Here is a 27,881-nt window from a genome sequence, read left to right as displayed (position 1 = left end):
TGGAAATAAATCAAGACAAATGTTGGTTTAGGAGATGTTGGTTTAGGAGATGTTGGAGATGGTTTAGGAGATGTTGGTTAAGGAAGGTGAGTTGTATTTGTGAAGTCCACTGCTGAAATTGTAGGTGAATGTTCCGTACTTGGTGCACTGAAAAACTGTGATTTCATTTCTCTCATTCTTGGCCGTACAGAGAGGGAGACGACGTGTTTATTTCAGCCGCATCGATTTCCATCGATAGACGAGTGAGACAAGAAAATGCCAGCGGGTCGAGCTCTTATCCTCGTGCATCGTTTCGAAAACGTAAGTGGATGTGTGTTTGTACTGCTCCATCGCGATAGATTTCTTTTGCGTTGTGTTATGTTGCGTTCTGGAGAGCCCGTTTTGCATTGAGTAACTGAGGACCCGCCAGATCAGTTGGCGTTACATTTCTGTGGCCAACACTTTGTGGTTTCTCTATGTTATCAGTTAATTGGATTGTTATCATAAAAAGTAAATCTTTCATGGTCAGGATAGTGTCTTATCGGCCCTTTGAATACGTACTGTCCGTGTTGAGCAGGGAACAGTAAGACTTTGAAGTGCGCTACGTCACGTAAGTCACGTTTTCGCAAGATCAATGTTGTAGTGTTGTAGCCTTCGTTGTATACATATCATCCGGGCTAGGTTAACTTCCATCTAATGCATAACAGTGCATGCATTTTTTACTTGTCGTATCCTGTTCTTTGCTCACACGAAAAGATACGTTTCATGTCATAAACGTTGGATTGATAAGATCTCGCGCGCACGCGCTCCCTTGGGAATACAAGTTCCACTTTCTCGTGTGAACTATTTTGTTTTTGTCGTATGTCTCATCTTTGACATATCGTTGGCATGTTGTGTTCAAAAAACCTGGTTTGGAATGTTCTTTCATTGAAAGAAACTGAGATTTTTTGAGATAATCAAGTGTACAGAAGGAAAAAGGGAAGCCTACAACACGGGGTATTCCCAGGCGGTCTCCCATCCAAGTACTAACCCCGCCCGACAGGGCTTAACTTCGGTGATCGGACGAGAACCGGTGTTTTCCCTGTGGTATGGTCGTAGACAAGTAATTTGCCGTGAAAATTAACTTTGTTATAAGGGAAAATGAAAACGAGGTCAGAGCAAGCACAATGTGCATTTGTCCTCTTGCCGTCAACGCAAGTGCCATGCAATGCTGGTGCTGCTGCCCACTGTACAAGAGCGATCGTTGTGTGCGCCTCGCTTTCAGGTTGGCTTTGGGCATTCCTTCCTTGGCACGGATTGTAATCGGACCACCATATCTCGTGGCCATGAGACTGGGAGCACCTTGTCCGCCGTGAGCATTTACGGGCATCGCTTCTCGGCCTTTTGGCTAAGATCAAGTGTAGTATCTGTTCTTATCAGCTTAATATCTGATACGCTGCTCATCGAGCAGCTCATATATTAAACTGATTTTTGGAACTGGGCCGTGGAAAAGAGGCTTGCCTCGTCCCGGCCACGGGTTGCCTCGGTATAGCACTACCTCCGAGCGTGGCCCACTTCCCTCTGGGGAAGAAATAATCAAGTGAAAGCAGAAAAAAGTGACCAAGCAACCAACCTTCACATTCTCTTCTCTTTTCTAGGTAGCATAGCAGCGAGTGGACAGCACGACACGACAGGACGAGGAGCACGTGACCTCCATTACCACATGGTATGCGCAGACAAGTTGCGTTTTGCGGTCCCGGAGAGGCTGAAAAGGCATACTTACCTGACGCGGGAGGCACTGTGATCAGGGAGGCAGTCCTCTCAAGGTGAGGCTCTTTCATTGCACTTCGATTGGGTTGACCCTTGCGATTACCCCAAATGTGGGTAACTCGAGCGTATAATTTCTGGTAGTGGGGACCTGCGTTCGCGCTAGTCCCCGCACCAAACCCCGGTGGCAAAGTTGGCTAATGGAAGGTTTGTTGGTAACGTTTCAGGCAGGGCAGGGAAGGAGATGCGGTGGCGGTGTAAGGACTAAGGAAGGTGAGTTTGTATTTGTGAAGTCCACTGCTGAAATTGTAGGTGAATGTTCCGACTTGGTGCACTGAAAAACTGTGATTTCATTTCTCTCATTCTTGGCCGTACAGAGAGGGAGACGACGTGTTTATTTCAGCCGCATCGATTTCCATCGATAGACGAGTGAGACAAGAAAATGCCAGCGGGTCGAGCTCTTATCCTCGTGCATCGTTTCGAAAACGTAAGTGGATGTGTGTTTGTACTGCTCCATCGCGATAGATTTCTTTTGCGTTGTGTTATGTTGCGTTCTGGAGAGCCCGTTTTGCATTGAGTAACTGAGGACCCGCGCCAGATCAGTTGGCGTTACATTTCTGTGGCCAACACTTTGTGGTTTCTCTATGTTATCAGTTAATTGGATTGTTATCATAAAAAAGTAAATCTTTTCATGGTCAGGATAGTGTGTCTTATCGGCCCTTGAATACGTACTGTCCGTGTTGAGCAGGGAACAGTAAGACTTTGAAGTGCGCTACGTCACGTAAGTCACGTTTTCGCAAGATCAATGTTGTAGTGTTGTAGCCTTCGTTGTATACATATCATCCGGGCTAGGTTAACTTCCATCTAATGCATAACAGTGCATGCATTTTTTACTTGTCGTATCCTGTTCTTTGCTCACACGAAAAGATACGTTTCATGTCATAAACGTTGGATTGATAAGATCTCGCGCGCGCACGCGCTCCCTTGGGAATACAAGTTCCACTTTCTCGTGTGAACTATTTGTTTTTGTCGTATGTCTCATCTTTGACATATCGTTGGCATGTTGTGTTCAAAAAACCTGGTTTGGAATGTTCTTTCATTGAAAGAAACTGAGATTTTTTGAGATAATCAAGTGTACAGAAGGAAAAAGGGAAGCCTACAACACGGGGTATTCCCAGGCGGTCTCCCATCCAAGTACTAACCCCGCCCGACAGGGCTTAACTTCGGTGATCGGACGAGAACCGGTGTTTTCCCTGTGGTATGGTCGTAGACAAGTAATTTGCCGTGAAAATTAACTTTGTTATAAGGGAAAATGAAAACGAGGTCAGAGCAAGCACAATGTGCATTTGTCCTCTTGCCGTCAACGCAAGTGCCATGCAATGCTGGTGCTGCTGCTGCCCACTGTACAAGAGCGATCGTTGTGTGCGCCTCGCTTTCAGGTTGGCTTTGGGCATTCCTTCCTTGGCACGGATTGTAATCGGACCACCATATCTCGTGGCCATGAGACTGGGAGCACCTTGTCCGCCGTGAGCATTTACGGGCATCGCTTCTCGGCCTTTTGGCTAAGATCAAGTGTAGTATCTGTTCTTATCAGCTTAATATCTGATACGCTGCTCATCGAGCAGCTCATATATTAAACTGATTTTTGGGAACTGGGCCGTGGAAAAGAGGCTTGCCTCGTCCGGCCACGGGTTGCCTCGGTATAGCACTACCTCCGAGCGTGGCCCACTTCCCTCTGGGGAAGAAATAATCAAGTGAAAGCAGAAAAAGTGACCAAGCAACCAACCTTCACATTCTCTTCTCTTTTCTAGGTAGCATAGCAGCGAGTGGACAGCACGACACGACAGGACGAGGAGCACGTGACCTCACATTACCACATGGTATGCGCAGACAAGTTGCGTTTTGCGGTCCCGAGAGGCTGAAAAGGCATACTTACCTGACGCGGGAGGCACTGTGATCAGGGAGGCAGTCCTCTCAAGGTGAGGCTCTTTCATTGCACTTCGATTGGGTTGACCCTTGCGATTACCCCAAATGTGGGTAACTCGAGCGTATAATTTCTGGTAGTGGGGACCTGCGTTCGCGCTAGTCCCCGCACCAAACCCCGGTGGCAAAGTTGGCTAATGGGAAGGTTGTTGTGGTAACGTTTCAGGCAGGGCAGGGAAGGAGATGCGGTGGCGGTGTAAGGACTAAGGAAGGTGAGTTGTATTTGTGAAGTCCACTGCTGAAATTGTAGGTGAATGTTCCGTACTTGGTGCACTGAAAAACTGTGATTTCATTTCTCTCATTCTTGGCCGTTACAGAGAGGGAGACGACGTGTTTATTTCAGCCGCATCGATTTCCATCGATAGACGAGTGAGACAAGAAAATGCCAGCGGGTCGAGCTCTTATCCTCGTGCATCGTTTCGAAAACGTAAGTGGATGTGTGTTTGTACTGCTCCATCGCGATAGATTTTTTTGCGTTGTGTTATGTTGCGTTCTGGAGAGCCCGTTTTGCATTGAGTAACTGAGGACCCGCCAGATCAGTTGGCGTTACATTTCTGTGGCCAACACTTTGTGGTTTCTCTATGTTATCAGTTAATTGGATTGTTATCATAAAAAGTAAATCTTTCATGGTCAGGATAGTGTCTTATCGGCCCTTTGAATACGTACTGTCCGTGTTGAGCAGGGAACAGTAAGACTTTGAAGTGCGCTACGTCACGTAAGTCACGTTTTCGCAAGATCAATGTTGTAGTGTGTTGTAGCCTTCGTTGTATACATATCATCCGGGCTAGGTTAACTTCCATCTAATGCATAACAGTGCATGCATTTTTTACTTGTCGTATCCTGTTCTTTGCTCACACGAAAAGATACGTTCATGTCATAAACGTTGGATTGATAAGATCTCGCGCGCACGCGCTCCCTTGGGAATACAAGTTCCACTTTCTCGTGTGAACTATTTTGTTTTTGTCGTATGTCTCATCTTTGACATATCGTTGGCATGTTGTGTTCAAAAAACCTGGTTTGGAATGTTCTTTCATTGAAAGAAACTGAGATTTTTTTGAGATAATCAAGTGTACAGAAGGAAAAAGGGAAGCCTACAACACGGGGTATTCCCAGGCGGTCTCCCATCCAAGTACTAACCCCGCCCGACAGGGCTTAACTTCGGTGATCGGACGAGAACCGGTGTTTTCCCTGTGGTATGGTCGTAGACAAGTAATTTGCCGTGAAAATTAACTTTGTTATAAGGGAAAATGAAAAACGAGGTCAGAGCAAGCACAAATGTGCATTTGTCCTCTTGCCGTCAACGCAAGTGCCATGCAATGCTGGTGCTGCTGCCCACTGTACAAGAGCGATCGTTGTTGTGTGCGCCTCGCTTTCAGGTTGGCTTTGGGCATTCCTTCCTTGGCACGGATTGTAATCGGACCACCATATCTCGTGGCCATGAGACTGGGAGCACCTTGTCCGCCGTGAGCATTTACGGGCATCGCTTCTCGGCCTTTTGGCTAAGATCAAGTGTAGTATCTGTTCTTATCAGCTTAATATCTGATACCGCTGCTCATCGAGCAGCTCATATATTAAACTGATTTTTGGAACTGGGCCGTGGAAAAGAGGCTTGCCTCGTCCCGGCCACGGGTTGCCTCGGTATAGCACTACCTCCGAGCGTGGCCCACTTCCCTCTGGGGAAGAAATAATCAAGTGAAAGCAGAAAAAGTGACCAAGCAACCAACCTTCACATTCTCTTCTCTTTTCTAGGTAGCATAGCAGCGAGTGGACAGCACGACACGACAGGACGAGGAGCACGTGACCTCCATTACCACATGGTATGCGCAGACAAGTTGCGTTTTGCGGTCCCGGAGAGGCTGAAAAGGCATACTTACCTGACGCGGGAGGCACTGTGATCAGGGAGGCAGTCCTCTCAAGGTGAGGCTCTTTCATTGCACTTCGATTGGGTTGACCCTTGCGATTACCCCAAATGTGGGTAACTCGAGCGTATAATTTCTGGTAGTGGGGACCTGCGTTCGCGCTAGTCCCCGCACCAAACCCCGGTGGCAAAGTTGGCTAATGGGAAGGTTTGTTGGTAACGTTTCAGGCAGGGCAGGGAAGGAGATGCGGTGGCGGTGTAAGGACTAAGGAAGGTGAGTTGTATTTGTGAAGTCCACTGCTGAAATTGTAGGTGAATGTTCCGTACTTGGTGCACTGAAAAACTGTGATTTCATTTCTCTCATTCTTGGCCGTACAGAGAGGGAGACGACGTGTTTATTTCAGCCGCATCGATTTCCATCGATAGACGAGTGAGACAAGAAAATGCCAGCGGGTCGAGCTCTTATCCTCGTGCATCGTTTCGAAAACGTAAGTGGATGTGTGTTTGTACTGCTCCATCGCGATAGATTTATTTTGCGTTGTGTTATGTTGCGTTCTGGAGAGCCCGTTTTGCATTGAGTAACTGAGGACCCGCCAGATCAGTTGGCGTTACATTTCTGTGGCCAACACTTTGTGGTTTCTCTATGTTATCAGTTAATTGGATTGTTATCATAAAAAGTAAATCTTTCATGGTCAGGATAGTGTCTTATCGGCCCTTTGAATACGTACTGTCCGTGTTGAGCAGGGAACAGTAAGACTTTGAAGTGCGCTACGTCACGTAAGTCACGTTTTCGCAAGATCAATGTTGTAGTGTTGTAGCCTTCGTTGTATACATATCATCCGGGCTAGGTTAACTTCCATCTAATGCATAACAGTGCATGCATTTTTTACTTGTCGTATCCTGTTCTTTGCTCACACGAAAAGATACGTTTCATGTCATAAACGTTGGATTGATAAGATCTCGCGCGCACGCGCTCCCTTGGGAATACAAGTTCCACTTTCTCGTGTGAACTATTTTGTTTTTGTCGTATGTCTCATCTTTGACATATCGTTGGCATGTTGTGTTCAAAAAACCTGGTTTGGAATGTTCTTTCATTGAAAGAAACTGAGATTTTTTGAGATAATCAAGTGTACAGAAGGAAAAAGGGAAGCCTACAACACGGGGTATTCCCAGGCGGTCTCCCATCCAAGTACTAACCCCGCCCGACAGGGCTTAACTTCGGTGATCGGACGAGAACCGGTGTTTTCCCTGTGGTATGGTCGTAGACAAGTAATTTGCCGTGAAAATTAACTTTGTTATAAGGGAAAATGAAAACGAGGTCAGAGCAAGCACAATGTGCATTTGTCCTCTTGCCGTCAACGCAAGTGCCATGCAATGCTGGTGCTGCTGCCCACTGTACAAGAGCGATCGTTGTGTGCGCCTCGCTTTCAGGTTGGCTTTGGGCATTCCTTCCTTGGCACGGATTGTAATCGGACCACCATATCTCGTGGCCATGAGACTGGGAGCACCTTGTCCGCCGTGAGCATTTACGGGCATCCTGCCAAAAGTACTGAGATTCTGTTAAAAAATTACAAAATGTTAAAAACCACCAAGTGGTGGCACTTTATGTAAAGTGGCTGAGAATACAGGTGTGCGTCGTAAGGGGTACTGTTTGCTAGTGGTGGTACCGACAGTCTTGTTTCTTCGGGTGTTTCCTCCATCCTCCCAATCTGTTGAACCTTTGGAGGTGGAAATGGTTGAGGTATCCACTCCTCGTAAACGCGGTTGTGATTCCGTTGAGAACCTCCTCTGATAGCTCTTCTGTTACTCCTTCCCGGAAGGCTCTTACAAAGGTGGCTAAGAAGAGCGGAGCTGCGCCCTCTTCTACTAAATCGAAGACTCGTGCTTCAGCTGATACTGTCAAGTCTGCGAAGCACGAAGGTTTGCCTGATGTGTCGTTTTCCCTCCCCCAACGCAAAGCACGTACATAGTTACTCTTTTACTGTACTCCATTATGGCTCTGTCAGTTGTCTCAATTAACGTCAACGGTCTGCGAGACCAGTCTAAGCGAGCTGGGTTTGTACAGTGGCTTCATTCCTTGCCTGTTGTTTCCTGATGTAGTGTGCCTCCAAGAGGCCCACTGCATCTCCCTCAGTGAGTGTCAGTCCTGGTTTCCAGTCATCTGGTCTTTCCGTTGTGGTGTCTCCGGCTCTAATAAGTCCTTGTGGTTGTATGTTTTTGTTTTCGTCCAGTGTTGTCCCTTGTTAAATCTCTTCCTCTGATAGTTGTGGTCGGTTTTTGTTATGTGAGTTTTCTTTGCGTGGCGCTGTGTTCAGGGTTGCTTGCATTTATGCTCCCAATCGTAACCCTGATCGTGATGCCTTCCTGGACGGGGTCTCTTCCCGATTAGACCCTTCAGTTCCCACCCTCCTCGCCGGCGATTTTAATACCGTCTTTGATCGCGCTGCTGACCGTGTGGGCTCCGTGGTCGGTGATACCTCGCGTGAGAGTGTTGTTGCCCTTGGTCGTCTTTTTGACGATGTCTGTTGTATTGATATTTGGAGATACCTCCATCCGTCTTCCTCCGCCTTTACCTGGACTAAGGCGGATGGCTCTATCTCCTCCCGTATAGATCTAATTGGGTGCCCTTATGTCTGGGTTGCGTCTCTGTCTCTGTTTGTGAAATTCTTCCGTGTCCGTTTTCAGACCATTGTGCTGTGTCCTGCTCTCTTACTGTTCCTGACGTTATTCCTCCTGGTCCGGGGCTTTGGAAGCTTAATACCTCAGTCCTGGAGGAGGAGGAGTACTGGTCTGTCGCCTTATTTCTGACTTTTGGGCCGATTGGAAGGACTGTAAGCTCTGTTTTTCCTCTCTTTCCAAGTGGTGGGATTCCGGTAAAGCAAAGATCGAAGGGCATTACGGTATCTTACTGTGTGCGCCGGTCGCAGAAAGAATCTTGGTCACGCGATTTGTTGGCTAGTTGGCGGCACACCTCAAGGCACGGCTTGATGCTGGTTGCCTGTCTGTTTTAGGTGTTTATCGATCCACCCTTGAACAGCTTTCCGCCTATGACATCAGGGCTGCTCAAGGTGCCCAAGTACGGTCACGTGTGTCCGATGGGTTGAGGAGGGCGAAGTCTCATCGGCGTACTTTTTTCGTTTAGAGAAGAAACGGTCTGCTGACCGGTGGGTTTCTGCGCTTCGGAACCCTGATGGGTCCATTGTTTCAACACCTTCTGATCTGTGTTCTTCGTTCGCCACTTTCTACTCCTCTCTTTTTTTACTGCCTGTCCTACGGATTCCGCCGCTCAAGATATTCTTCTCAGTAATGTGTCCCTCGTCCTTTCATCTGCCCAAGCTGATCTTTGTGAGGGCTTTCTGACTCTTGAGGAGTGTCATCGTGCCCTTGTTGGCATGGCTCGTCGTAAAGCCCCGGGGTCCGATGGCCTCTCCCATGGAGTTTTAACTTGAAATTCTGGGACGTCCTTGGGTCTGATTTAGTGGAGGTCTTGAATTCGTGTTATCTGTCTGGTTCTATGTCTTTGTCTCAACGGCGGGGTCTCATATCCTTAATCTTTAAGAAGGGAGATCGGTTGGACGCTCGTAACTGGCGCCCCATCTCCCTTCTCAACGTCGACTATAAGCTTGCTTCTCGTGTTTATTGCTGGGCGCCTTCTCAAAGTTATCCATCTGGTTTGTTAGTGAGGATCAGACCTGCGGTGTTCCTGGCAGGTTTATTGGCGAGAATGTTGCTCTTTTGCGTGATGTGGTTGCCTTTGCCACGGAATCTGACATCCCGTTGCCGTTCTCTCCTTAGACCAGGAAAAGGCCTTTGATAGAGTGGATTGGTCATTTATGTGTGCTACTTTGTCGAGGATGGGTTTTGGCCCATCTTTTGTCCGTTGGGTTGTTCTGTTCTATTCTGCTGTCCAAAGCTCTGTAGTTGTTAATGGTTATCTGTCTCGGTTTTTTCCTTTGTCTCGTGGCGTGCGTCAGGGCTGTCCTTTGTCTCCATTATTGTATGTTCTAGTTTCTGAAGTGCTTGCTGTTAACATTCGTGCCAATCCACGTATCATTGGTCTTTCTGTCCCCGGGCCCCCGCGGGCCCTGTCTCCGATCTCGCAGTACGCCGATGACACCTCTCTCATTGTCACGTCTGATATTGCCATTGCTGCTATTTTTGAAGTTTATGCTCTTTTTGAAAGGGGTTCTGGTGCTAAGCTTAATCAGGGATCCAAATCCAAGGGATTGTGGCTCGGTTCGTGGTCTGGCAGGACTGACCCCCCTGTCACCCTGGACTGGGACCTCGGCCAAGATCAAAGTGCTGGGCGTCTTTATTGGGCCTGGGAATTTGGAGGAAGTGAACTGGCGTCCTAGGATTGATGCCGTGGAGAATGTGCTGGCTTCTTGGAGGCAACGCTCCCTGTCCTACGGCGGGAGAGCTCTCGTCATCAACGCCTTGGCCCTTTCTAGGGTTTTGGTACATTGCCTCCCTAATTCATGTCCCCCCTTGGGTTTCTTCCGAGCTTTGTAAATTGGTTTTTGGGTTTTTTTGGAAGGGCAAACGCGATCTGGTTTCTCGTGCTGTTGTTGTTCAGCCTACATCTGCTGGTGGGTTTTTCTGTCATTGATCTTCGTCTTAAGGTTTCTGCGCTTCTTGTCCAGTGGGTTCGGCGTTTCACTGTTTTCTCCGCGTAGTTGGGTCCATTTCTTTTCCTTTTGGTGTGATTCTCGTTTTGGTGTCCCTGCTCTTGATGTTGTTCTGTCCCGTCCTGAGGCCTTTTCCTCCAAGTCCCTCCCCCCGTTTTACTCTGCTCTTCTGTCTGCTTGGCGTTTGGTTGGTGGTTCCTTTTCCCGTCGGCGTCGTTCCTCCCTTGTCATTGCGTCTTTGTCCCCTCATCATGTTTGCTGCTGTTTCCTCTATCTCTGCAAATTCTGTTTATTTGTTTTTGCTGTCTGAGGATCGTCCGACTCCCCATTGTGTTGACAAGTTTTTTCCTTTGTATGGCTATACTCTCTACTGGCCTTCGACCTGGTCCCAATTGTTCTTCTTCAATCTTGACCGCCCAGTGATCGATCTCAACTGAAAGGTCGCCATGGCGTGTTGTACACTGCCGATCGCCTTGTCGGTTTTTGGGTACTCGGTCGACCCTTCTTGCTTTTTGCCGTCTTGCCTCTGAATGTCCTTCTCACTTGTTTTTCTCCTGCCCTCTTGCTCATAGTGTTCTTTCATGGTTACAGTCTCTATTGTTTGGTTTTTTCGTCTTCGTCCCCTTCTTTGGTTTGCCGTCACGTGCTGTTTGGTTTTTGACCCGGCTGAGATCCGTCGAGTTCCTCGTGTTTTCGTGTACATCCTAGGTTGTCTGTAAGTATTTTATCTGGCTCGCTCGGAATGACTTTCGTTTCCGTAATGTGCCGCCCGGTGCTCTCGATGTCATCGCAAAGGTCCGCTCTCGTGTCAAGTTCAATCTACCTCTCCTTTTTAAGCGTTTCAAGTCCCCCCGTCGTCTACGTTATTTTCATCGTCAGTGGGGTGCGTCTGGCATTATCGGCTCTGTTTGCAATGGTCGTTTTTCTCTGTCCCAGTTCTAGTCCCATTGTCGCCCCAAGCTGTTGCTGTCTCGCGGCGTACCTACTCCTGTTAGGATGAGTCTTTCTGACTGGCGTCCTTGTCAGGTCTGCCATTCGCCGCTGCACAGTTCGGTTGTTTTTGTTTTGTCCTGTAGTCCTTCGTCCTGTTGGTTTGCTTGTTTGTTTGTTTGATGTGGAAATGCCATTCTCGAGTGTAAGTCGGACGAGGCGTCTCGTGAATGCTTTTCTTCGTTAGTTTTGTTTTTTTTTTTTGTTTGTAGGGGCGGGGTTCGATTCCCCGGTGACGTTTGACGTGCTGGTGCACCCCCGTTTGAGGCGAACCATTGTTGTTGATGGATGAGTCTGAATGTCTGGCAGCCATTGCACTCACCCTACCGGGGGGCTGCCATTCGCCTTAAACATAAAAAAAACTTACCTGACGCGGGAGGCACTTGGTGATCAGGGAGGCAGTCCTCTCAAGGTGAGGCTCTTTCATTGCACTTCGATTGGGGTTGACCCTTGCGATTACCCCAAATGTGGGTAACTCGAGCGTATAATTTCTGGTAGTGGGGACCTGCGTTCGCGCTTAGTCCCGCACCAAACCCCGGTGGCAAAGTTGGCTAATGGGAAGTTTGTTGGTAACGTTTCAGGCAGGGCAGGGAAGGAGATGCGGTGGCGGTGTAAGGACTAAGGAAGGTGAGTTGTATTTGTGAAGTCCACTGCTGAAATTGTAGGTGAATGTCCGTACTTGGTGCACTGAAAAACTGTGATTTCATTTCTCTCATTCTTGGCCGTACAGAGAGGGAGACGACGTGTTTATTTCAGCCGCATCGATTTCCATCGATAGACGAGTGAGACAAGAAAATGCCAGCGGGTCGAGCTCTTATCCTCGTGCATCGTTTCGAAAACGTAAGTGGATGTGTGTTTGTACTGCTCCATCGCGATAGATTTCTTTTGCGTTGTGTTATGTTGCGTTCTGGAGAGCCCCGTTTGCATTGAGTAACTGAGGACCCGCCAGATCAGTTGGCGTTACATTTCTGTGCCAACACTTTGTGGTTTCTCTATGTTATCAGTTAATTGGATTGTTATCATAAAAAGTAAATCTTTCATGGTTCAGGATAGTGTCTTTATCGGCCCTTTGAATACGTACTGTCCGTGTTGAGCAGGGAACAGTAAGACTTTGAAGTGCGCTACGTCACGTAAGTCACGTTTTCGCAAGATCAATGTTGTAGTGTTGTAGCCTTCGTTGTATACATATCATCCGGGCTAGGTTAACTTCCATCTAATGCATAACAGTGCATGCATTTTTTACTTGTCGTATCCTGTTCTTTGCTCACACGAAAAGATACGTTTCATGTCATAAACGTTGGATTGATAAGATCTCGCGCGCACGCGCTCCCTTGGGAATACAAGTTCCACTTTCTCGTGTGAACTATTTTGTTTTTGTCGTATGTCTCATCTTTGACATATCGTTGGCATGTTGTGTTCAAAAAACCTGGTTTGGAATGTGTCTTTCTTTCATTGAAAGAAACTGAGATTTTTTGAGATAATCAAGTGTACAGAAGAAAAAGGGAAGCCTACAACACGGGGTATTCCCAGGCGGTCTCCCATCCAAGTACTAAACCCCGCCCGACAGGGCTTAACTTCGGTGATCGGACGAGAACCGGTGTTTTCCCTGTGGTATGGTCGTAGACAAGTAATTTGCCGTGAAAATTAAACTTTGTTATAAGGGAAAATGAAAACGAGGTCAGAGCAAGCACAATGTGCATTTGTCCTCTTGCCGTCACGCAAGTGCCATGCAATGCTGGTGCTGCTGCCCACTGTACAAGAGCGATCGTTGTGTGCGCCTCGCTTTCAGGTTGGCTTTGGGCATTCCTTCCTTGGCACGGATTGTAACGGACCACCATATCTCGTGGCCATGAGACTGGGAGCACCTTGTCCGCCGTGAGCCATTTACGGGCATCGCTTCTCGGCCTTTTGGCTAAGATCAAGTGTAGTAATCTGTTCTTATCAGCTTAATATCTGATACGCTGCTCATCGAGCAGCTCATATATTAAACTGATTTTTGGAACTGGGCCGTGGAAAAGAGGCTTGCCTCGTCCCGGCCACGGGTTGCCTCGGTATAGCACTACCTCCGAGCGTGGCCCACTTCCCTCTGGGGAAGAAATAATCAAGTGAAAGCAGAAAAAGTGACCAAGCAACCAACCTTCACATTCTCTTCTCTTTTCTAGGTAGCATAGCAGCGAGTGGACAGCACGACACGACAGGACGAGGAGCACGTGACCTCCATTACCACATGGTATGCGCAGACAAGTTGCGTTTTGCGGTCCCGGAGAGGCTGAAAAGGCATACTTACCTGACGCGGGAGGCACTGTGATCAGGGAGGCAGTCCTCTCAAGGTGAGGCTCTTTCATTGCACTTCGATTGGGTTGACCCTTGCGATTACCCCAAATGTGGGTAACTCGAGCGTATAATTTCTGGTAGTGGGGACCTGCGTTCGCGCTAGTCCCCGCACCAAACCCCGGTGGCAAAGTTGGCTAATGGGAAGGTTTGTTGGTAACGTTTCAGGCAGGGCAGGGAAGGAGATGCGGTGGCGGTGTAAGGACTAAGGAAGGTGAGTTGTATTTGTGAAGTCCACTGCTGAAATTGTAGGTGAATGTTCCGTACTTGGTGCACTGAAAAACTGTGATTTCATTTCTCTCATTCTTGGCCGTACAGAGAGGGAGACGACGTGTTTATTTCAGCCGCATCGATTTCCATCGATAGACGAGTGAGACAAGAAAATGCCAGCGGGTCGAGCTCTTATCCTCGTGCATCGTTTCGAAAACGTAAGTGGATGTGTGTTTGTACTGCTCCATCGCGATAGATTTATTTTGCGTTGTGTTATGTTGCGTTCTGGAGAGCCCGTTTTGCATTGAGTAACTGAGGACCCGCCAGATCAGTTGGCGTTACATTTCTGTGGCCAACACTTTGTGGTTTCTCTATGTTATCAGTTAATTGGATTGTTATCATAAAAAGTAAATCTTTCATGGTCAGGATAGTGTCTTATCGGCCCTTTGAATACGTACTGTCCGTGTTGAGCAGGGAACAGTAAGACTTTGAAGTGCGCTACGTCACGTAAGTCACGTTTTCGCAAGATCAATGTTGTAGTGTTGTAGCCTTCGTTGTATACATATCATCCGGGCTAGGTTAACTTCCATCTAATGCATAACAGTGCATGCATTTTTTACTTGTCGTATCCTGTTCTTTGCTCACACGAAAAGATACGTTTCATGTCATAAACGTTGGATTGATAAGGTCTCGCGCGCACGCGCTCCCTTGGGAATACAAGTTCCACTTTCTCGTGTGAACTATTTTGTTTTTGTCGTATGTCTCATCTTTGACATATCGTTGGCATGTTGTGTTCAAAAAACCTGGTTTGGAATGTTCTTTCATTGAAAGAAACTGAGATTTTTTGAGATAATCAAGTGTACAGAAGGAAAAAGGAAGCCTACGACACGGGGTATTCCCAGGCGGTCTCCCATCCAAGTACTAACCCCGCCCGACAGGGCTTAACTTCGGTGATCGGACGAGAACCGGTGTTTTCCCTGTGGTATGGTCGTAGACAAGTAATTTGCCGTGAAAATTAACTTTGTTATAAGGGAAAATGAAAACGAGGTCAGAGCAAGCACAATGTGCATTTGTCCTCTTGCCGTCAACGCAAGTGCCATGCAATGCTGGTGCTGCTGCCCACTGTACAAGAGCGATCGTTGTGTGCGCCTCGCTTTCAGGTTGGCTTTGGGCATTCCTTCCTTGGCACGGATTGTAATCGGACCACCATATCTCGTGGCCATGAGACTGGGAGCACCTTGTCCGCCGTGAGCATTTACGGGCATCAATTACAAAATGTTAAAAAACCACCAAGTGGTGGCACTTTATGTAAAGTGGCTGAGAATACAGGTGTGCGTCGCGTAAGGGTACTGTTGCTAGTGGTGGTACCGACAGTCTTGTTTTCTTCGGGTGTTCCTCCATCCTCCCAATCTGTTGAACCTTTGGAGGTGGAAATGGTTGAGGTATCCACTCCTCGTAAACGCGGTTGTGATTCCGTTGAGACCTCCTCTGATAGCTCTTCTGTTACTCCTTCCCGGAAGGCTCTTACAAAGGTGGCTAAGAAGAGCGGAGCTGCGCCCTCTTCTACTAAATCGAAGACTCGTGCTTCAGCTGATACTGTCAAGTCTGCGAAGCACGAAGGTTTGCCTGATGTGTCGGTTTCCCTCCCCCAACGCAAAGCACGTACATAGTTACTCTTTTACTGTACTCCATTATGGCTCTGTCAGTTGTCTCAATTAACGTCAACGGTCTGCGAGACCAGTCTAAGCGAGCTGGGTTTGTACAGTGGCTTCATTCCTTGCCTGTTGTTCCTGATGTAGTGTGCCTCCAAGAGGCCCACTGCATCTCCCTCAGTGAGTGTCAGTCCTGGTTCCAGTCATCTGGTCTTTCCGTTGTGGTGTCTCCCGGCTCTAATAAGTCTTGTGGTTGTATTGTTTTGTTTCGTCCAGTGTTGTCCCTTGTTAAATCTTCCTCTGATAGTTGTGGTCGGTTTTTGTTATGTGAGTTTTCTTTGCGTGGCGCTGTGTTCAGGGTTGCTTGCATTTATGCTCCCAATCGTAACCCCTGATCGTGATGCCTTCCTGGACGGGGTCTCTTCCCGATTAGACCCTTCAGTTCCCACCCTCCTCGCCGGCGATTTTAATACCGTCTTTGATCGCGCTGCTGACCGTGTGGGCTCCGTGGTCGGTGATACCTCGCGTGAGAGTGTTGTTGCCCTTGGTCGTCTTTTTGACGATGTCTGTTGTATTGATATTTGGAGATACCTCCATCCGTCTTCCTCCGCCTTTACCTGGACTAAGGCGGATGGCTCTATCTCCTCCCGTATAGATCTAATTGGGTGCCCTTATGTCTGGGTTGCGTCTGTCTCTGTTTGTGAAAATTCTTCCGTGTCCGTTTTCAGACCATTGTGCTGTGTCCTGCTCTCTTACTGTTCCTGACGTTATTCCTCCTGGTCCGGGGCTTTGGAAGCTTAATACCTCAGTCCTGGAGGAGGAGGAGTACTGTCGCCTTATTTCTGACTTTTGGGCCGATTGGAAGGACTGTAAGCTCTGTTTTTCCTCTCTTTCCAAGTGGTGGGATTCCGGTAAAGCAAAGATCAAGGGCATTACGGTATCTTACTGTGTGCGCGCCGGTCGCAGAAAGAATCTTGGTCACGCGATTTGTTGGGCTAGGTTGGCGGCACACCTCAAGGCACGGCTTGATGCTGGTTGCCTGTCTGTTTTAGGTGTTTATCGATCCACCCTTGAACAGCTTCCGCCTATGACATCAGGGCTGCTCAAGGTGCCCAAGTACGGTCACGTGTCCGATGGGTTGAGGAGGGCGAAGTCTCATCGGCGTACTTTTTTCGTTTAGAGAAGAAACGGTCTGCTGACCGGTGGGTTTCTGCGCTTCGGAACCCTGATGGGTCCATTGTTTCAACACCTTCTGATCTGTGTTCTTCGTTCGCCACTTTCTACTCCTCTCTTTTTACTGCCTGTCCTACGGATTCCGCCGCTCAAGATATTCTTCTCAGTAATGTGTCCTCGGTCCTTTCATCTGCCCAAGCTGATCTTTGTGAGGGCTTTCTGACTCTTGAGGAGTGTCATCGTGCCCTTGTTGGCATGGCTCGTCGTAAAGCCCCGGGGTCCGATGGCCTCCCCATGGAGTTTTACTTGAAATTCTGGGACGTCCTTGGGTTCTGATTTAGTGGAGGTCTTGAATTCGTGTTATCTGTCTGGTTCTATGTCTTTGTCTCAACGGCGGGGTCTCATATCCTTAATCTTTAAGAAGGGAGATCGGTTGGACGCTCGTAACTGGCGCCCCATCTCCCTTCTCAACGTCGACTATAAGCTTGCTTCTCGTGTTATTGCTGGGCGCCTTCTCAAAGTTATCCATCTGGTTGTTAGTGAGGATCAGACCTGCGGTGTTCCTGGCAGGTTTATTGGCGAGAATGTTGCTCTTTTGCGTGATGTGGTTGCCTTTGCCACGGAATCTGACATCCCGGTTGCCGTTCTCTCCTTAGACCAGGAAAAGGCCTTTGATAGAGTGGATTGGTCATTTATGTGTGCTACTTTGTCGAGGATGGGTTTTGGCCCATCTTTTGTCCGTTGGGTTGTTCTGTTCTATTCTGCTGTCCAAAGCTCTGTAGTTGTTAATGGTTATCTGTCTCGGTTTTTTCCTTGTCTCGTGGCGTGCGTCAGGGCTGTCCTTTGTCTCCATTATTGTATGTTCTAGTTTCTGAAGTGCTTGCTGTTAACATTCGTGCCAATCCACGTATCATTGGTCTTTCTGTCCCCGGGGCCCCGCGGGCCCTGTCTCCGATCTCGCAGTACGCCGATGACACCTCTCTCATTGTCACGTCTGATATTGCCATTGCTGCTATTTTTGAAGTTTTATGCTCTTTTTGAAAGGGGTTCTGGTGCTAAGCTTAATCAGTCCAAATCCAAGGGATTGTGGCTCGGTTCGTGGTCTGGCAGGACTGACCCCCCTGTCACCCTGGACTGGACCTCGGCCAAGATCAAAGTGCTGGGCGTCTTTATTGGGCCTGGGAATTTGGAGGAAGTGAACTGGCGTCCTAGGATTGATGCCGTGGAGAATGTGCTGGCTTCTTGGAGGCAACGCTCCCTGTCCTACGGGGGGAGAGCTCTCGTCATCAACGCCTTGGCCCTTTCTAGGGTTTGGTACATTGCCTCCCTAATTCATGTCCCCCCTTGGTTTCTTCCGAGCTTTGTAAATTGGTTTTTGGGTTTTTTTTGGAAGGGCAAACGCGATCTGGTTTCTCGTGCTGTTGTTGTTCAGCCTACATCTGCTGGTGGTTTTTCTGTCATTGATCTTCGTCTTAAGGTTTCTGCGCTTCTTGTCCAGTGGGTTCGGCGTTTCACTGTTTCTCCGAGTAGTTGGGTCCATTTCTTTTCCTTTTGGTGTGATTCTCGTTTTGGTGTCCCTGCTCTTGATGTTCTGTCCCGTCCTGAGGCCTTTTCCTCCAAGTCCCTCCCCCCGTTTTACTCTGCTCTCTTCTGTCTGCTTGGCGTTTGGTTGGTGGTTCCTTTTCCCGTCGGCGTTCCTCCCTTGTCATTGCGTCTTTGTCCCCTCATCATGTTGCTGCTGTTTCCTCTATCTCTGCAAATTCTGTTTATTTGTTTTTGCTGTCTGAGGATCGTCCGACTCCCCATTGTGTTGACAAGTTTTTCCCTTTGTATGGCTCTCTCTACTGGCCTTCGACCTGGTCCCAATTGTTCTTCTTCAATCTTGACCGCCCAGTGATCGATCTCAACTGGAAGGTCGCCCATGGCGTGTTGTACACTGCCGATCGCCTTGTCGGTTTTGGGTACTCGGTCGACCCTTCTTGCTTTTGCCGTCTTGCCTCTGAATGTCCTTCTCACTTGTTTTTCTCCTGCCCTCTTGCTCATAGTGTTCTTTCATGGTTACAGTCTCTATTGTTTGGTTTTTTCGTCTTCGTCCCCTTCTTTGGTTTGCCGTCACGTGCTGTTTGTTTTGACCCGGCTGAGATCCGTCGAGTTCCTCGTGTTTTCGTGTACATCCTAGGTGTCTGTAAGTATTTTATCTGGCTCGCTCGGAATGACTTTCGTTTCCGTAATGTGCCGCCCGGGTGCTCTCGATGTCATCGCAAAGGTCCGCTCTCGTGTCAAGTTCAATCTACCTCTCCTTTTTAAGCGTTTCAAGTCCCCCAGTCGTCTACGTTATTTTCATCGTCAGGGGGGTGCGTCTGGCATTATCGGCTCTGTTTGCAATGGTCGTTTTTCTCTGTCCCAGTTCTAGTCCCCATTGTCGCCCCAAGCTGTTGCTGTCTCGCGGCGTACCTACTCCTGTAGGATGAGTCTTTCTGACTGGCGTCCTTGTCAGGTCTGCCATTCGCCGCTGCACAGTTCGTTGTTTTTGTTTTGTCCTGTAGTCCTTCGTCCTGTTGGTTTGCTTGTTTGTTTGTTTGTTTGTGTGGAAATGCCATTCTCGAGTGTAAGTCGGACGAGGCGTCTCGTGAATGCTTTTCTTCGTTAGTTTGTTTTTGTTTTTGTTTGTAGGGGCGGGGTTCGATTCCCGGTGACGTTTGACGTGCTGGTGCACCCCCGTTTGAGGCGAACCATTGTTGTTGATGGATGAGTCTGAATGTCTGGCAGCCATTGCACTCACCCTACCGGGGGGCTGCCATTCGCCTTAAACATAAAAAAAAACTTACCTGACGCGGGAGGCACTGTGATCAGGGAGGCAGTCCTCTCAAGGTGAGGCTCTTTCATTGCACTTCGATTGGGTTGACCCTTGCGATTACCCCAAATGTGGGTAACTCGAGCGTATAATTTCTGGTAGTGGGGACCTGCGTTCGCGCTAGTCCCCGCACCAAACCCCGGTGGCAAAGTTGGCTAATGGGAAGGTTTGTTGGTAACGTTTTCAGGCAGGGCAGGGAAGGAGATGCGGTGGCGGTGTAAGGACTAAGGAAGGGTGAGTTGTATTTGTGAAGTCCACTGCTGAAATTGTAGGTGAATGTTCCGTACTTGGTGCACTGAAAAAACTGTGATTTCATTTCTCTCATTCTTGGCCGTACAGAGAGGGACGACGACGTGTTTATTTCAGCCGCATCGATTTCCATCGATAGACGAGAGTGAGACAAGAAAATGCCAGCGGGTCGAGCTCTTATCCTCGTGCATCGTTTCGAAAACGTAAGTGGATGTGTGTTTGTACTGCTCCATCGCGATAGATTCTTTTGCGTTGTGTTATGTTGCGTTCTGGAGAGCCCGTTTTGCATTGAGTAACTGAGGACCCGCCAGATCAGTTGGCGTTACATTTCTGTGGCCAACACTTTGTGGTTTTCTCTATGTTATCAGTTAATTGGATTGTTATCATAAAAAGTAAATCTTTCATGGTCAGGATAGTGTCTTATCACGGCCCTTTGAATACGTACTGTCCGTGTTGAGCAGGGAACAGTAAGACTTTGAAGTGCGCTACGTCACGTAAGTCACGTTTTCGCAAGATCAATGTTGTAGTGTTGTAGCCTTCGTTGTATACATATCATCCGGGCTAGGTTAACTTCCATCTAATGCATAACAGTGCATGCATTTTTTACTTGTCGTATCCTGTTCTTTGCTCACACGAAAAGATACGTTTCATGTCATAAACGTTGGATTGATAAGATCTCGCGCGCACGCGCTCCCTTGGGAATACAAGTTCCACTTTCTCGTGTGAACTATTTTGTTTTTGTCGTATGTCTCATCTTTGACATATCGTTGGCATGTTGTGTTCAAAAAACCTGGTTTGGAATGTTCTTTTCATTGAAAGAAACTGAGATTTTTTGAGATAATCAAGTGTACAGAAGGAAAAAAGGGAAGCCTACAACACGGGGTATTCCCAGGCGGTCTCCCATCCAAGTACTAACCCCGCCCGACAGGGCTTAACTTCGGTGATCGGACGAGAACCGGTGTTTTCCCTGTGGTATGGTCGTAGACAAGTAATTTGCCGTGAAAATTAACTTTGTTATAAGGGAAAATGAAAACGAGGTCAGAGCAAGCACAATGTGCATTTGTCCTCTTGCCGTCAACGCAAGTGCCATGCAATGCTGGTGCTGCTGCCCACTGTACAAGAGCGATCGTTGTGTGCGCCTCGCTTTCAGGTTGGCTTTGGGCATTCCTTCCTTGGCACGGATTGTAATCGGACCACCATATCTCGTGGCCATGAGACTGGGAGCACCTTGTCCGCCGTGAGCATTTACGGGCATCGCTTCTCGGCCTTTTGGCTAAGATCAAGTGTAGTATCTGTTCTTATCAGCTTAATATCTGATACGCTGCTCATCGAGCGCTCATATATTAAACTGATTTTTGGAACTGGGCCCGTGGAAAAGAGGCTTGCCTCGTCCCGGCCACGGGTTGCCTCGGTATAGCACTACCTCCGAGCGTGGCCCACTCCCTCTGGGGAAGAAATAATCAAGTGAAAGCAGAAAAAGTGACCAAGCAACCAACCTTCACATTCTCTTCTCTTTTCTAGGTAGCATAGCAGCGAGTGGACAGCACGACACGACAGGACGAGGAGCACGTGACCTCCATTACCACATGGTATGCGCAGACAAGTTGCGTTTTGCGGTCCCGGAGAGGCTGAAAAGGGCATACTTACCTGACGCGGGAGGCACTGTGATCAGGGAGGCAGTCCTCTCAAGGTGAGGCTCTTTTCATTGCACTTCGATTGGGTTGACCCTTGCGATTACCCCAAATGTGGGTACTCGAGCGTATAATTTCTGGTAGTGGGGACCTGCGTTCGCGCTAGTCCCCGCACCAAACCCCGGTGGCAAAGTTGGCTAATGGGAAGGTTTGTTGGTAACGTTTCAGGCAGGGCAGGGAAGGAGATGCGGTGGCGGTGTAAGGGACTAAGGAAGGTGAGTTGTATTTGTGAAGTCCACTGCTGAAATTGTAGGTGAATGTTCCGTACTTGGTGCACTGAAAAACTGTGATTTCATTTCTCTCATTCTTGGCCGTACAGAGAGGGAGACGACGTGTTTATTTCAGCCGCATCGATTTCCATCGATAGACGAGTGAGACAAGAAAATGCCAAGCGGGTCGAGCTCTTATCCTCGTGCATCGTTTCGAAAACGTAAGTGGATGTGTGTTTGTACTGCTCCCCATCGCGATAGATTTCTTTTGCGTTGTGTTATGTTGCGTTCTGGAGAGCCCGTTTTGCATTGAGTAACTGAGGACCCGCCAGATCAGTTGGCGTTACATTTCTGTGGCCAACACTTTGTGGTTTCTCTATGTTATCAGTTAATTGGATTGTTATCATAAAAAGTAAATCTTTCATGGTCAGGATAGTGTCTTATCGGCCCTTTGAATACGTACTGTCCGTGTTGAGCAGGGAACAGTAAGACTTTGAAGTGCGCTACGTCACGTAAGTCACGTTTTCGCAAGATCAATGTTGTAGTGTTGTAGCCTTCGTTGTATACATATCATCCGGGCTAGGTTACACTTCCATCTAATGCATAACAGTGCATGCATTTTTACTTGTCGTATCCTGTTCTTTGCTCACACGAAAAGATACGTTTCATGTCATAAACGTTGGATTGATAAGATCTCGCGCGCACGCGCTCCCTTGGGAATACAAGTTCCACTTTCTCGTGTGAACTATTTTGTTTTTGTCGTATGTCTCATCTTTGACATATCGTTGGCATGTTGTGTTCAAAAAACCTGGTTTGGAATGTTCTTTCATTGAAAGAAACTGAGATTTTTTGAGATAATCAAGTGTACAGAAGGAAAAAAGGGAAGCCTACAACACGGGGTATTCCCAGGCGGTCTCCCATCCAAGTACTAACCCGCCCGACAGGGCTTAACTTCGGTGATCGGACGAGAACCGGTGTTTTCCCTGTGGTATGGTCGTAGACAAGTAATTTGCCGTGAAAATTAACTTTGTTATAAGGGAAAATGAAAACGAGGTCAGAGCAAGCACAATGTGCATTTTGTCCTCTTGCCGTCAACGCAAGTGCCATGCAATGCTGGTGCTGCTGCCCACTGTACAAGAGCGATCGTTGTGTGCGCCTCGCTTTCAGGTTGGCTTTGGGCATTCCTTCCTTGGCACGGATTGTAATCGGACCACCATATCTCGTGGCCATGAGACTGGGAGCACCTTGTCCGCCGTGAGCATTTACGGGCATCGCTTCTCGGCCTTTTGGCTAAGATCAAGTGTAGTATCTTGTTCTTATCAGCTTAATATCTGATACGCTGCTCATCGAGCAGCTCATATATTAAACTGATTTTTGGAACTGGGCCGTGGAAAAGAGGCTTGCCTCGTCCCGGCCAACGGGTTGCCTCGGTATAGCACTACCTCCGAGCGTGGCCCACTTCCCTCTGGGGAAGAAAATAATCAAGTGAAAGCAGAAAAAAGTGACCAAGCAACCACCTTCACATTCTCTTCTCTTTTTCTAGGTAGCATAGCAGCGAGTGGACAGCACGACACGACAGGACGAGGAGCACGTGACCTCCATTACCACATGGTATGCGCAGACAAGTTGCGTTTTGCGGTCCCGGAGAGGCTGAAAAGGCATACTTACCTGACGCGGGAGGCACTGTGATCAGGGAGGCAGTCCTCTCAAGGTGAGGCTCTTTTCATTGCACTTCGATTGGGTTGACCCTTGCGATTACCCAAAATGTGGGTAACGTCGAGCGTATAATTTCTGGTAGTGGGGACCTGCGTTCGCGCTAGTCCCCGCACCAAACCCGGTGGCAAAGTTGGCTAATGGGAAGGTTTGTTGGTAACGTTTCAGGCAGGGCAGGGAAGGAGATGCGGTGGCGGTGTAAGGACTAAGGAAGGTGAGTTGTATTTGTGAAGTCCACTGCTGAAATTGTAGGTGAATGTTCCGTACTTGGTGCACTGAAAAACTGTGATTTCATTTCTCTCATTCTTGGCCGTACAGAGAGGGAGACGACGTGTTTATTTCAGCCGCATCGATTTCCATCGATAGACGAGTGAGACAAGAAAATGCCAGCGGGTCGAGCTCTTATCCTCGTGCATCGTTTCGAAAACGTAAGTGGATGTGTGTTTGTACTGCTCCATCGCGATAGATTTCTTTTGCGTTGTGTTATGTTGCGTTCTGGAGAGCCCGTTTTGCATTGAGTAACTGAGGACCCGCCAGATCAGTTGGCGTTACATTTCTGTGGCCAACACTTTGTGGTTTCTCTATGTTATCAGTTAATTGGATTGTTATCATAAAAAGTAAATCTTCATGGTCAGGATAGTGTCTATCGGCCCTTTGAATACGTACTGTCCGTGTTGAGCAGGGGAACAGTAAGACTTTGAAGTGCGCTACGTCACGTAAGTCACGTTTTCGCAAGATCAATGTTGTAGTGTTGTAGCTTCGTTGTATACATATCATCCGGGCTAGGTTAACTTCCATCTAATGCATAACAGTGCATGCATTTTTTACTTGTCGTATCCTGTTCTTTGCTCACACGAAAAGATACGTTTCATGTCATAAACGTTGGATTGATAAGATCTCGCGCGCACGCGCTCCCTTGGGAATACAAGTTTCCACTTTCTCGTGTGAACTATTTTGTTTTGTCGCGTATGTCTCATCTTTGACATATCGTTGGCATGTTGTGTTCAAAAAACACTGGTTTGGAATGTTCTTTCATTGAAAGAAACTGAGATTTTTTGAGATAATCAAGTGTACAGAAGGAAAAAGGGAAGCCTACAACACGGGGTATTCCCAGGCGGTCTCCCATCCAAGTACTAACCCCGCCCGACAGGGCTTAACTTCGGTGATCGGACGAGAACCGGTGTTTTCCCTGTGGTATGGTCGTAGACAAGTAATTTGCCCGTGAAAATTAACTTTGTTATAAGGGAAAATGAAAACGAGGTCAGAGCAAGCACAATGTGCATTTGTCCTCTTGCCGTCAACGCAAGTGCCATGCAATGCTGGTGCTGCTGCCCACTGTACAAGAGCGATCGTTGTGTGCGCCTCGCTTTCAGGTTGGCTTGGGCATCCTTCCTTGGCACGGATTGTAATCGGACCACCATATCTCGTGGCCATGAGACTGGGAGCACCTTGTCCGCCGTGAGCATTTACGGGCATCGCTTCTCGGCCTTTTGGCTAAGATCAAGTGTAGTATCTGTTCTTATCAGCTTAATATCTGATACGCTTGCTCATCGAGCAGCTCATATATTAAACTGATTTTTGGAACTGGGCCGTGGAAAAGAGGCTTGCCTCGTCCCGGCCACGGGTTGCCTCGGTTATAGCACTACCTCCGAGCGTGGCCCACTTCCCTCTGGGGAAGAACCCGATAATCAAGTGAAAGCAGAAAAAAGTGACCAAGCAACCACACTTCACATTCTCTTCTCTTTTCTAGGTAGCATAGCAGCGAGTGGACAGCACGACACGACAGGACGAGGAGCACGTGACCTCCATTACCACATGGTATGCGCAGACAAGTTGCGTTTTGCGGTCCCGGAGAGGCTGAAAAAGGCATACTTACCTGACGCGGGAGGCACTGTGATCAGGGAGGCAGTCCTCTCAAGGTGAGGCTCTTTCATTGCACTTCGATTGGGTTGACCCTTGCGATTACCCAAATGTGGGTAACTCGAGCGTATAATTTCTGGTAGTGGGGACCTGCGTTCGCGCTAGTCCCCGCACCAAACCCGGTGGCAAAAGTTGGCTAATGGGAAGGTTTGTTGGTAACGTTTCAGGCAGGGCAGGGAAGGAGATGCGGTGGCGGTGTAAGGACTAAGGAAGGTGAGTTGTATTTGTGAAGTCCACTGCTGAAATTGTAGGTGAATGTTCCGTACTTGGTGCACTGAAAAACTGTGATTTCATTTCTCTCATTCTTGGCCGTACAGAGAGGGAGACGACGTGTTTATTTCAGCCGCATCGATTTCCATCGATAGACGAGTGAGACAAGAAAATGCCAGCGGGTCGAGCTCTTATCCTCGTGCATCGTTTCGAAAACCGTAAGTGGGATGTGTGTTTGTACTGCTCCATCGCGATAGATTTCTTTTGCGTTGTGTTATGTTGCGTTCTGGAGAGCCCGTTTTGCATTGAGTAACTGAGGACCCGCCAGATCAGTTGGCGTTACATTTCTGTGGCCAACACTTTGTGGTTTCTCTATGTTATCAGTTAATTGGATTGTTATCATAAAAAGTAAATCTTTCATGGTCAGGATAGTGTCTTATCGGCCCTTTGAATACGTACTGTCCGTGTTGAGCAGGGAACAGTAAGACTTTGAAGTGCGCTACGTCACGTAAGTCACGTTTTCGCAAGATCAATGTTGTAGTGTTGTAGCCTTCGTTGTATACATATCATCCGGGCTAGGTTAACTTCCATCTAATGCATAACAGTGCATGCATTTTTTACTTGTCGTATCCTGTTCTTTGCTCACACGAAAAGATACGTTTATGTCATAAACGTTGGATTGATAAGATCTCGCGCGCACGCGCTCCCTTGGGAATACAAGTTCCACTTTCTCGTGTGAACTATTTTGTTTTTGTCGTATGTCTCATCTTTGACATATCGTTGGCATGTTGTGTTCAAAAAACCTGGTTTGGAATGTTCTTTCATTGAAAGAAAACTGAGATTTTTTGAGATAATCAAGTGTACAGAAGGAAAAAGGGAAGCCTACAACACGGGGTATTCCCAGGCGGTCTCCCATCCAAGTACTAACCCCGCCCGACAGGGCTTAACTTCGGTGATCGGACGAGAACCGGGTGTTTTCCCTGTGGTATGGTCGTAGACAAGTAATTTGCCGTGAAAATTAACTTTGTTATAGGGGAAAATGAAAACGAGGTCAGAGCAAATCACAATGTGCATTTGTCCTCTTGCCGTCAACGCAAGTGCCAGCCAATGCTGGTGCTGCTGCCCACTGTACAAGAGCGATCGTTGTGTGCGCCTCGCTTTTCAGGTGGCTTTGGGCATTCCTTCCTTGGCACGGATTGTAATCGGACCACCATATCTCGTGGCCATGAGACTGGGAGCACCTTGTCCGCCCACCGTGAGCATTTTTTTACGGGCATCGCTTCTCGGCCTTTTGGCTAAGATCAAGTGTAGTATCTGTTCTTATCAGCTTAATATCTGATACGCGCTGCTCATCGAGCAGCTCATATATTAAACTGATTTTTGGAACTGGGCCGTGGAAAAGAGGCTTGCCTCGTCCCGGCACGGGTTGCCTCGGTATAGCACTACCTCCGAGCGTGGCCCACTTCCCTCTGGGGAAGAAATAATCAAGTGAAAGCAGAAAAAGTGACCAAGCAACCAACCTTCACATTCTCTTCTCTTTTCTAGGTAGCATAGCAGCGAGTGGACAGCACGACACGACAGGACGAGGAGCACGTGACCTCCATTACCACATGGTATGCGCAGACAAGTTGCGTTTTGCGGTCCCGGAGAGGCTGAAAAGGCATACTTACCTGACGCGGGAGGCACTGTGATCAGGGAGGCAGTCCTCTCAAGGTGAGGCTCTTTCATTGCACTTCGATTGGGTTGACCCTTGCGATTACCCCAAATGTGGGTAACTCGAGCGTATAATTTCTGGTAGTGGGGACCTGCGTTCGCGCTAGTCCCCGCACCAAACCCCGGTGGCAAAGTTGGCTAATGGGAAGGTTTGTTGGTAACGTTTCAGGCAGGGCAGGGAAGGAGATGCGGTGGCGGTGTAAGGACTAAGGAAGGTGAGTTGTATTTGTGAAGTCCACTGCTGAAATTGTAGGTGAATGTTCCGTACTTGGTGCACTGCAAAACTGTGATTTCAATTCTTTCATTCTTGGCCGTAGAGAGAGGGAGACGACGTGTTTATTTCAGCCGCATCGATTTCCATCGATAGACGAGTGAGACAAGAAATGCCAGCGGGTCGAGCTCTTATCCTCGTGCATCGTTTCGAAAACGTAGTGGATGTGTGTTTGTACTGCTCCATCGCGATAGATTTCTTTTGCGTTGTGTTATGTTGCGTTCTGGAGAGCCCGTTTTGCATTGAGTAACTGAGGACCCGCCAGATCAGTTGGCGTTACATTTCTGTGGCCAACACTTTGTGGTTTCTCTATGTTATCATTAATTGGATTGTTATCATAAAACGTAAATCTTCATGCGTCAGGATAGTGTCTTATCGGCCCTTTGAATACGTACTGTCCGTGTTGAGCAGGGAACAGTAAGACTTTGAAGTGCGCTACGTCACGTAGTCACGTTTTCGCAAGATCAATGTTGTAGTGTTGTAGCCTTCGTTGTATACATA

The 27,881-nt window shown here is 48.0% G+C and overlaps 28 non-coding genes across 28 annotated transcripts; 18 read left to right on the top strand and 10 right to left on the bottom strand.

Moving 5' to 3' along the window:
• Window positions 1–960: 960 nt before the first annotated feature.
• LOC138031003 (5S ribosomal RNA) lies at window positions 961–1,079 on the bottom strand. Its single transcript, XR_011128112.1, has one exon. It is a non-coding gene; the product is annotated as a 5S ribosomal RNA (ribosomal RNA).
• Window positions 1,080–1,346: 267 nt separating this feature from the next.
• On the top strand, window positions 1,347–1,538 carry LOC138031023 (U2 spliceosomal RNA). The gene has a single exon (XR_011128131.1). It is a non-coding gene; the product is annotated as a U2 spliceosomal RNA (small nuclear RNA).
• A 195-nt stretch (window positions 1,539–1,733) lies between these two features.
• Window positions 1,734–1,897, top strand: LOC138031104 (U1 spliceosomal RNA). The gene has a single exon (XR_011128203.1). It is a non-coding gene; the product is annotated as a U1 spliceosomal RNA (small nuclear RNA).
• A 981-nt stretch (window positions 1,898–2,878) lies between these two features.
• On the bottom strand, window positions 2,879–2,997 carry LOC138030992 (5S ribosomal RNA). The gene has a single exon (XR_011128101.1). It is a non-coding gene; the product is annotated as a 5S ribosomal RNA (ribosomal RNA).
• A 270-nt stretch (window positions 2,998–3,267) lies between these two features.
• LOC138031041 (U2 spliceosomal RNA) lies at window positions 3,268–3,459 on the top strand. The gene has a single exon (XR_011128148.1). It is a non-coding gene; the product is annotated as a U2 spliceosomal RNA (small nuclear RNA).
• A 194-nt stretch (window positions 3,460–3,653) lies between these two features.
• Window positions 3,654–3,817, top strand: LOC138031103 (U1 spliceosomal RNA). Its single transcript, XR_011128202.1, has one exon. It is a non-coding gene; the product is annotated as a U1 spliceosomal RNA (small nuclear RNA).
• Window positions 3,818–4,796: 979 nt separating this feature from the next.
• Window positions 4,797–4,915, bottom strand: LOC138031100 (5S ribosomal RNA). The gene has a single exon (XR_011128199.1). It is a non-coding gene; the product is annotated as a 5S ribosomal RNA (ribosomal RNA).
• Window positions 4,916–5,187: 272 nt separating this feature from the next.
• On the top strand, window positions 5,188–5,380 carry LOC138031024 (U2 spliceosomal RNA). Its single transcript, XR_011128132.1, has one exon. It is a non-coding gene; the product is annotated as a U2 spliceosomal RNA (small nuclear RNA).
• Window positions 5,381–5,574: 194 nt separating this feature from the next.
• Window positions 5,575–5,738, top strand: LOC138031102 (U1 spliceosomal RNA). Its single transcript, XR_011128201.1, has one exon. It is a non-coding gene; the product is annotated as a U1 spliceosomal RNA (small nuclear RNA).
• A 976-nt stretch (window positions 5,739–6,714) lies between these two features.
• LOC138031092 (5S ribosomal RNA) lies at window positions 6,715–6,833 on the bottom strand. The gene has a single exon (XR_011128191.1). It is a non-coding gene; the product is annotated as a 5S ribosomal RNA (ribosomal RNA).
• A 4,710-nt stretch (window positions 6,834–11,543) lies between these two features.
• Window positions 11,544–11,711, top strand: LOC138031016 (U1 spliceosomal RNA). The gene has a single exon (XR_011128124.1). It is a non-coding gene; the product is annotated as a U1 spliceosomal RNA (small nuclear RNA).
• A 978-nt stretch (window positions 11,712–12,689) lies between these two features.
• LOC138031084 (5S ribosomal RNA) lies at window positions 12,690–12,809 on the bottom strand. The gene has a single exon (XR_011128183.1). It is a non-coding gene; the product is annotated as a 5S ribosomal RNA (ribosomal RNA).
• A 267-nt stretch (window positions 12,810–13,076) lies between these two features.
• Window positions 13,077–13,269, top strand: LOC138031028 (U2 spliceosomal RNA). The gene has a single exon (XR_011128135.1). It is a non-coding gene; the product is annotated as a U2 spliceosomal RNA (small nuclear RNA).
• Window positions 13,270–13,463: 194 nt separating this feature from the next.
• LOC138031101 (U1 spliceosomal RNA) lies at window positions 13,464–13,627 on the top strand. Its single transcript, XR_011128200.1, has one exon. It is a non-coding gene; the product is annotated as a U1 spliceosomal RNA (small nuclear RNA).
• A 975-nt stretch (window positions 13,628–14,602) lies between these two features.
• LOC138030985 (5S ribosomal RNA) lies at window positions 14,603–14,721 on the bottom strand. Its single transcript, XR_011128095.1, has one exon. It is a non-coding gene; the product is annotated as a 5S ribosomal RNA (ribosomal RNA).
• Window positions 14,722–19,370: 4,649 nt separating this feature from the next.
• On the top strand, window positions 19,371–19,534 carry LOC138031006 (U1 spliceosomal RNA). The gene has a single exon (XR_011128115.1). It is a non-coding gene; the product is annotated as a U1 spliceosomal RNA (small nuclear RNA).
• Window positions 19,535–20,520: 986 nt separating this feature from the next.
• LOC138031081 (5S ribosomal RNA) lies at window positions 20,521–20,639 on the bottom strand. Its single transcript, XR_011128180.1, has one exon. It is a non-coding gene; the product is annotated as a 5S ribosomal RNA (ribosomal RNA).
• A 267-nt stretch (window positions 20,640–20,906) lies between these two features.
• On the top strand, window positions 20,907–21,098 carry LOC138031045 (U2 spliceosomal RNA). The gene has a single exon (XR_011128151.1). It is a non-coding gene; the product is annotated as a U2 spliceosomal RNA (small nuclear RNA).
• A 194-nt stretch (window positions 21,099–21,292) lies between these two features.
• LOC138031013 (U1 spliceosomal RNA) lies at window positions 21,293–21,456 on the top strand. The gene has a single exon (XR_011128121.1). It is a non-coding gene; the product is annotated as a U1 spliceosomal RNA (small nuclear RNA).
• A 981-nt stretch (window positions 21,457–22,437) lies between these two features.
• On the bottom strand, window positions 22,438–22,555 carry LOC138031091 (5S ribosomal RNA). Its single transcript, XR_011128190.1, has one exon. It is a non-coding gene; the product is annotated as a 5S ribosomal RNA (ribosomal RNA).
• Window positions 22,556–22,823: 268 nt separating this feature from the next.
• Window positions 22,824–23,017, top strand: LOC138031044 (U2 spliceosomal RNA). The gene has a single exon (XR_011128150.1). It is a non-coding gene; the product is annotated as a U2 spliceosomal RNA (small nuclear RNA).
• A 196-nt stretch (window positions 23,018–23,213) lies between these two features.
• Window positions 23,214–23,379, top strand: LOC138031014 (U1 spliceosomal RNA). Its single transcript, XR_011128122.1, has one exon. It is a non-coding gene; the product is annotated as a U1 spliceosomal RNA (small nuclear RNA).
• A 976-nt stretch (window positions 23,380–24,355) lies between these two features.
• LOC138031070 (5S ribosomal RNA) lies at window positions 24,356–24,474 on the bottom strand. The gene has a single exon (XR_011128169.1). It is a non-coding gene; the product is annotated as a 5S ribosomal RNA (ribosomal RNA).
• Window positions 24,475–24,740: 266 nt separating this feature from the next.
• LOC138031047 (U2 spliceosomal RNA) lies at window positions 24,741–24,934 on the top strand. Its single transcript, XR_011128153.1, has one exon. It is a non-coding gene; the product is annotated as a U2 spliceosomal RNA (small nuclear RNA).
• A 200-nt stretch (window positions 24,935–25,134) lies between these two features.
• Window positions 25,135–25,297, top strand: LOC138031009 (U1 spliceosomal RNA). Its single transcript, XR_011128118.1, has one exon. It is a non-coding gene; the product is annotated as a U1 spliceosomal RNA (small nuclear RNA).
• Window positions 25,298–26,275: 978 nt separating this feature from the next.
• LOC138031083 (5S ribosomal RNA) lies at window positions 26,276–26,395 on the bottom strand. The gene has a single exon (XR_011128182.1). It is a non-coding gene; the product is annotated as a 5S ribosomal RNA (ribosomal RNA).
• Window positions 26,396–26,671: 276 nt separating this feature from the next.
• On the top strand, window positions 26,672–26,864 carry LOC138031048 (U2 spliceosomal RNA). The gene has a single exon (XR_011128154.1). It is a non-coding gene; the product is annotated as a U2 spliceosomal RNA (small nuclear RNA).
• A 194-nt stretch (window positions 26,865–27,058) lies between these two features.
• On the top strand, window positions 27,059–27,222 carry LOC138031099 (U1 spliceosomal RNA). Its single transcript, XR_011128198.1, has one exon. It is a non-coding gene; the product is annotated as a U1 spliceosomal RNA (small nuclear RNA).
• Window positions 27,223–27,881: the final 659 nt, after the last annotated feature.

The sequence above is a fragment of the Montipora capricornis genome, chromosome 13, assembly GCF_036669925.1.
Source record: "Montipora capricornis isolate CH-2021 chromosome 13, ASM3666992v2, whole genome shotgun sequence".
In the NCBI taxonomy this organism is placed as follows: Eukaryota; Metazoa; Cnidaria; class Anthozoa; order Scleractinia; family Acroporidae; genus Montipora; species Montipora capricornis.
The sequence above is the reverse complement of the archived record's forward strand: the minus strand, read 5'-3'. Positions and strand labels throughout refer to the sequence as shown.